The sequence below is a fragment of the Sapajus apella genome, unplaced genomic scaffold (genome assembly GCF_009761245.1).
Source record: "Sapajus apella isolate SASKATOON/1434 unplaced genomic scaffold, GSC_monkey_1.0 scaffold86, whole genome shotgun sequence".
NCBI classification, from domain to species: domain Eukaryota; kingdom Metazoa; phylum Chordata; class Mammalia; order Primates; family Cebidae; genus Sapajus; species Sapajus apella.
The window spans coordinates 1,181,507-1,189,401 of NW_022437026.1; the positions used below are offsets into that span (position 1 = coordinate 1,181,507).

General features: G+C 34.0%; 1 protein-coding gene across 5 annotated transcripts in view; it reads left to right on the forward strand.

Annotated features, from left to right (window-relative positions):
• Positions 1-1,110: 1,110 nt before the first annotated feature.
• The window catches only part of CLEC2B (C-type lectin domain family 2 member B), a 37,594-nt gene continuing 30,809 nt past the window's right edge, over positions 1,111-7,895 (forward strand). For 2 of the 5 annotated variants that reach the window (XM_032254382.1, XM_032254377.1), the window contains exon 1: positions 1,112-1,791. The gene's annotated coding sequence lies outside the window, so the exon portion shown is untranslated. Of the gene's footprint in view, positions 1,792-7,895 lie in introns of all 5 variants that reach the window. The other 3 variants (XM_032254378.1, XM_032254379.1, XM_032254380.1) reach the window with 3 other exon arrangements.

Genomic DNA, 7,895 nt, shown 5'->3' on the forward strand with positions numbered 1-7,895 from the left:
TGTGGAGCAAATAGAACCATTCAATGTTAATGTTGGGAATGGCACAACTTTTTGGAAAAATGTATGCTTATAAAATAAAACATATATTTTCTATCTAATTTAGCAGTTTCACCTCTGCATATTTCTTCAAAGGATTAAAAAATATGTCAATAGAAAGACTTTTGCATAAAGGTTTATTTTGACCTTACTTATGATATTCATGAAGTGGAAAAAGCTCAGTGTAGCAGTGGGTACATTTTATTATAAAATGGATAAAAGTTATTATATGTCTATACAATGAAATACTACTCAGTAATAAAAACTAATTAACTGCTGATCTGTGCAGCAACATGGTTAAAACTCAAAAACATTGTGCTCAGCAAAAAACATCAGACTTACCAGAATTGCCAATTGTGTCATTCTATTTACAGAAATGTCTAAAACCAGCAAAGCTTCCTAGTTGGCTGCTGCCTGGTTTCAGGGGTGAGAATGAACTGCAAAGCAACAGCAGAGAACATTTTGCTGTGTAGAAATGTTTTATATCTTGACTGTTTTCCTTTTTGGAACAAAACTAAATTTCACTTAACTAGAACTGTGTAATCTCTATATTTTTCTGTACATGCATTTCTAATAGTTCTTTGGATACAATCTTTTGTTAACAACAAAGGCAGAATATATTTATTTCCTCAAAAATTTTCTGTCTTTTTTCTGTCCAAAAATGAAAAGAGCAATTTTGTTATCTGTCCTTTCCTTCTGCAGTTTACTTTGCATAATCTTTCTGAGAGCTGACAAAAGTGACCAGAGGTATGTGTGAGGACACCCAGAAGTGATTAAACCTGTTTCTTATTCTCTTCACATTTTCTTTCTTTTAATTCCTTCGTACTGCAGTTTCTTCTCTATTCTCATTTCCTTTTCCCCTTAAAGTTTCTCTCTCAGAACAAATGCAGTGTTCATTCTAAAGCTGCTGTGGGACGCTGGCTGCTTCTCCTCATTTCCTCCCTATTTGTTGAGGGGGAATGCAAAATCACTGGAAAACTGATTCGAGCAGATCTGAAAAAAAATAAAGTTGTGGCCTTGTAACTTAGCAAAAGCATAGTAGCCTCATCTTGTATGTTAATGATAGCATTCTGGGCACTTTGTTACTTCTGTTTTCTTTTTCTCCCTGTGTATGCTTGTGTGTGTGTGTTCCCACACCTATATGTGTGACTGTGCAAATATTTGCCTTTGAGAGAGAGAATAGTTTTTGTTTTTCTTTCAGTAGCCAAAATTTAAAGCATTGCTTTTTCTTTGATTCTATCGCTTTTAAGGTGATCTTTCTTAACACAAGATAATAAAGCAGTAGTGTCCTAAAGAATGCTGTTTAAATATTAATCAGCATCAGCCTCTCCTACAGCTTTGGATGGATACCAGTTATGAGTCGCTAGTGGATGAATCAGAAAACAACCACTTGAGTAATTCTGTGTTCTGTTGTTCAGATGAGAATCTCCGATGAGAAAGAAAATATGTGTTTGTTCTTCAACTTTGAATTATTATTTCACCAACTTCCTTCCTCTTTGGCAAGCCTTTTTGATCAAGAAGACAACTGTGATTAACAATAGTATGAGTAATAGTCACATGATTACTTCTAGTTTGGGAAATGCTGCTTAAACTTTCAGTTACTCTTTAAAAGTGGTGTAGCTCTAGTTTGCAGCTGTGCTGTAAAAACGAGTAACATTTTTATATTAAATAAAGCTGTAGCTTTTAAGAGAGGTTCTGGAAGCTATGACACAAAGCTGCTAGCAGCAAATCAAGAAACTGATTAAAAGAAGAAAGGTAAGAACATTTCTGGTTGTTCAGAATGACTGTTATTTATGGAAATTGTGATGCGTAATGTTAAAGCCTTTGAAGAAAAGAATTAAATTTTGTGTTTTGTTTTGGGAAACTAGAAAATTCCTTCTTATAACAACATTGAGATTTGTATGTGACTGTTTTGTCTTAATAAATTCACTTACTTTACATTGCCTGAATCATAATGGAGAAGGGTTAACCGTGACTTAAAACTGCTCAAGATTTAGTTTCACTTTCACACAATATTTTCTAAAATACTTGCAAATATGTTAAATATGATCCTGATACTCATAATTTTCAGAATGTATGCATAATACGAAAAATTTAGCCAATATTTCTAATATTTTTAAAGATTGCTTTATTGGCTGGTATATAGACCAGGCTTCAGGAATACTTAATAGAAAAAATATATCCCTTTCCTACTCTTACTAAGTAATTGCTAGTACTCCGATATCCACGGAGATGTCTTTACCAACCCTCGGAAAGATACAGAAAAAAAATGTTCTACAAAATACACTTACGAAACAACCTGGTAGCACTGGATTTATTAAATAGCAAGTTCAGATTATGTAAGATCCTAACTAAATCTTTGGGATTTCCACAGGGTTTATTTATATCGAAATATATGAAGGAGGAATGGCTGAAACTAAATGCATTCAATACGACAATCTATGATGTAGGGACTGTGATGAGCTTTAAGCATTCCCCATTTAGCTGAATGTCAACCTGCCAGTGTAGGCTACAGTCAAAAAAATTTTTGCTGTGGTATGTTAGAATGCATACTTTATCCTTCCTCTCTTATTTTAGCCAGTTTTATAATTCTGCCTAAAGTTAAATAAAAGAGGTTTGGGGGTATAAGATCAATATTTGGTGGTAGCACAAAATATCATCCTAATCAAAAGCTTTAAGAATGCCTTCCAGCCACTAGTAATACCAGTGTAATTTTCTACTTTTAATCAATTGTATACATTTATACATTGTATATAAATACATTATGTAATATATCTTATTATATATGAATATATTTTAAAGTTACTGAGTATAATATATTCACTATAATATTGTATATATGATGTATGCATATATAATCTGAAATTATGAACATTATTTTAATAGTATTAATTTAGGGCAGCATAATACATTTAGTTTTTATATACATTTTAACAAATATTTTATTTGCTCTGCTTATCATAAAAAATCATTTATGAATTTTTCTATAGTTATTAGCTAAGAAAAATAATATTTTGATTTTAAATGCATTGGTCACTCTGTATCTTTCTTGTATTTCCTTAGAGATCAGAATCAAACGGAAAATGGCTGAGTCATTGAAACTTCTCTATGGGAAAAACAATTGCAGTCCTTAGCTGTTTAGATTATCAAATTAAATATAGAACTATTTTAGCTACACTGTTAATTAAATCAATTGTTCTTGAATTCTCTGGGGAAGTGTCCTTTTATACATAGCTTCATCAAAGATTAAGAAGGCTCAGCAACTTTGAAATTCATGTTTCAATATCAGCTTCAGAGTGGGAGATCACAATTTTTTAGTTGTTTTGAAAGGCAGCTATGCGCCGGGCGCGGTGGCTCACCCCTGTAATCACGGCACTTTGGGAGGCCGGGGCGGGTGGATCACGAGGTCAAGAGATCGAGACCAGCCTGGTCAACATGGTGACACCCTGTCTCTACTAAAAATACAAAAAACATTAGCTGGGCATGGTGGCGCGTGCCTGTAATCTCAGCTACTCAGGAGGTTGAGGCAGGAGAATTGCCTGAACCCAGGAGGTGGAGGTTGCGGTGAGCCGAGATCGCGCCATTGCCCTCCAGCCTGGGTAACAAGAGCGAAACTCCGTCTCAAAAAAAAGAAAAGAAAAGAAAAAAAAAAGGCAGCTATGCTCACCACATTCTACCAATGCCACTAATTTTCTTCATAACTCATGTAAATAATTGCAGCCTCCTAAACAAGTATTGAGAATTCAGTGACAATGAACAGATTCTGGGAAATAATAAAAATAACGGCAGTGAAAACAATTTATACTGAGATTAAAAACTACATTTCAGAGCTCAGGAATAAATTAAGTAGGGAATGAACACATAGCAGGTTTAAATTTGTACCTACATATTCAGAAGTGCAATAATGTTCAATTCATTAGTTATTTAAATAAAATTAATGTCACTTCAAGTCTCCATCTCACCGAGTGCACAGGACAGGTTACTTACTTTCTGTTATTTGGTGGTATTGAGAGTGAGAGGTTTCTTTCAAGTTTATATGAAGTTTCCCAGGTTTTATAAGACACCAAAGTGTTACAATGGTCTTCAGTCATCAGTTTCCACTGATTACCTCTGAGAAGACCATGTTCCAATATAAATGACCTGTTTGGGTCTAGTTCTGCTATTTTGTGTGGCACTTACAACAAAAGCCACACTGTCTCTTTGCCACATTAAAAGTATATCTTTTTTGAAGCTGGGGGTCATCTGTACTTAAGATCTAGCATCTTTGTTGATAGCACCAAGCCCTTATACGCTAATATCTAGCCAACTTTGCAGTGGAAAGGGCTCCTATTTTCCCTTTTCACTGTATTGGTATTTGCAAATTGTGATTTCTCACATGGTCAGGATGTGAATTGCCCGTCTTTCTTCCTGTTAGCTCAGAGTTATTTCCTCTTGTTAAAATCCCTCCACAATTCTCACAAACATGACTTCAATAAGCTAGATTTTTTAAGTTGAAAAGGCCATTGATTTAGTAAGCAGCTTGGGGTTTTCTTTTCAAAAGTCATTCTAGAAGAAAGAATATCAAAATGGCCTGACAGCCTTCTACAAATAAGGGACATGAAACCGACTAAAAAGAAATACTTCTGCTTGCTGCGAATGTCAGTAATCTTCACACTCTTAACATACACACAATGATTAAATATTTAAAAACAGGACAACTGTAACAAAAGAAAAAAATAGCAAAAGTTACCTTTTATTTAACTAGACTTCCCGTTTTAACTAGACTTTCTAAAAACACAACACATATATGCTCTTTAATTTGAAAAAAATAGAAGTGGATGAAGAGACATAGGATCAAATGGGGGTAAGAAAATTCAGTTATATGCCACAAATGTTTGATCAAGATTTTGAAATCATGATACTCTAACATTAATACCCCTTTTTACATTATGCCAATTTATGGGCAGAAAAATGGAATGACTTACTGACATATTTACTTGATTTGTGGCATGGAAAAGGGGGAACGAGTTCCTGTCTTTTTGATACCTGAGGTTTAAAGAAAATTAATAAATAATTCATAAAATTAACAGGATTATATATGAAAGATGATAAGAAACATCATCAGAAAGAGCTTGGACTAAAGTTCTGAACTGAGTCATGTACAATCCCAAAAAAGGATGACCATCACATATACATATTCTGTTTCTTCTCCCTCTTGATCATTGCTGTACTAAGACAGGAAGATTACATCTTCAACCTCATTACTCATTATTGTTTCCTTGAGGTTTCCGTTTCCTCATGGTTCAATCGTGGTAGATTGTGTTTGTGTAGCAATTTATTCATATTTTCTAGAATTTCCAATTTTTAGCATATAGTTTTTTATAATAATCTCTAATGATTCTTTGTATTTGTGCGGTAACAGTTGTTGTTCTTGGTGGTGGTTGTGGTTTGTTTTTAATAAAGATAGGGTCTTGCTATGTTGCCCAGGCTAGTCTTGAACTCCTGAGCTCAAGCAATCCTCCTACTTCAGCCTCCCAAAGTGCTGGGATTACAGGCATGCGCCACCATGCCTGGCCCTATATGACATCAGCTGTTTTGTCTCCATGTTTTTGTTTGTTTTTGTTTCTGATTTTTTTATTTGAGTTTTTTATATTTTTTCTCTGTCTAGCTAAAGGTTTGTTGATTTTATCTTTTTTATATTTTGTTTATCTTTTCATAAGACACCAAAGTGTTACAATGGTCTTTGTTCATCAGTTTCCGCTAATTATGTCTGAGAAGACCATGTTCCAATATAAATCACCTCTTTGGATCTAGCTCTGCGATTTTGTGCTGCACTTACAACAAAAGCCACACTTTCTGTTTTTGTTTTCTTGATCTTCTATGTTGTACTTTTAGTCTCATTTCATTTATTTCTGCTCTGATTTTTATTACTTCTTTTCTTCTACTAATTTGGATTTTGGTATGTTCTTGCTCTTCTAAATCCTTTGAGGTCATCATTAGGTTATTTATTTGAAGTCTTTCTACCTTTTTTTAAAAAAGCATTTATTACTTTAAACTTCCTTCTATGTACTGCTTTTCTGCATACCACAGATTTTGGTTTATTGTGCTTCCATTTTCACTGGTTTCAATAAGTTTTTAAAATTTTCTTCTTAATTTCGTCACTGACTCTTTGGTCATTAAGGAGCACGTTATTTAATTCTCATGTATTTGTGTAGTTTCTGAGGTTTCTCGAGTTACTGACTTCTAGTTTTATCCCATTGTGGTAAGAAAAGATACTTGACGTGATTTCTACCCTTTTGAATTTATTGAGACTTTTATTTGGCCTAAAATGTGGTCTATTCTGCAGATTGTCCCATGTACTGTTAAAAAGAATGAGTATTCTGCAGCAGTGCTTCCGTATGTGTCAGTTGGGTATATTTGATCAAGTGTGTAGTGTAACTCCAATATTTCCTTGTGATTTCCTGTTTAGATGATCTGTCCATTACTGACAGTTAAAGTCTCCTAATATTATTGCATTGCAGTCTACCTCTCCCTTTAGATCAATGAATGTTTGCTTTATATGCTTGAGAGCTCTGAAGTTGGGTTCATAGATTTTTTAAACTATCATATCGTCTTGCTGAATTGACCCCTTTAGCATTATATAGTGACCTTAGTCTCTTTTTAAAGTAGTCTTTGATTTTTAGTCTATTTTATCTGATATAACTACTCCTGCTTTTATGGTTTCTAGTTGCATGAAATATCTTTGTTCATCCCTTCACTTTCATTCTCTGTGTGCGCTTATAGGTGAAGTGGATTTCTAGTAGGCTGCATACAGTCAGGGTTTCTTTCTTTACCAATTCAGCCCCTTTATTCCTTTTATAATTTTTATTTATTTATTTATTTGTTTGTTTGTTTATTTTGTGAGACAGTCTTGCTTTGTTGCCCATGCTACAGTGAAATGGCATGATCTTGGTTCACTTCAACCTCCACCTTTTGGATTCAAGCAATTCTCCTGCCTCAGCCTTCTGTGTAGCCAGGATCACAGACCTCTACCACTACACCTAGCTAAGTTTTGTATTTTTAGGAGAAACAAGGTTTTGCTATGTTGGCCAGGCTGGTCTTGAGCTTCTGATCTCAAGTGATCCACCTCCCTTGTCCTCCGAAAGTTCTGGGGTTACAGGCATAAGCCACCTTACCTGGCCTGCATTTTATGCCTTTTCATTGGAGAGTTGACTTCATTTAAATTCAGTGTTATTATTGTTAAGTAAGGATTTATTACGGCTATTTCGTTGCTTGTTTTATGGTTGTTTTTAAATTTATCTCTGTTTTCTTATGGTCATTCTTTGTGGTCACATAATTTTCTCTGGTAGCGTATATTAATTATGTGCTTTTTATTTTTAGTGACTGTATTATAGGTTTTGTGTTGTGATTACTATGAGGCTTATAAAAAACATAGATATAACAAGTTATTTTGAAGAGATAACAATTTATATAATAAAGAAAAAAATAGAAACAAAACTAACAAACACTTACTCCACCCTCACACATTTTTTAATTTAGTTGTTTCAGCTTGCGTATTTTTATTCCTTACCTCTTAACAGGTTTCTGCAGTTATTATTGTCTTTGATAGATTTGTCTTCTGGTCTTCATACTACAGATGTCAGTGGATTGTGCCTCACAATCATAGTATTAGAGTAGTCTGGGTTTGTCCATACATGTAATTTTATCAGTGTATTCTATATATATTCAGCTGTTTTCTTTTTGCATGTTTTTTTCTTTTAAGTTGAAAAACTTTCTTTAGCATTTCTTATAAGACATGACTGGTGGTGAATACTCTCAGTTTTGACTTGTCTGGGAAAGACTATCTCTTCTTCATATTTGAAGGATAGCTTTGTAGGATA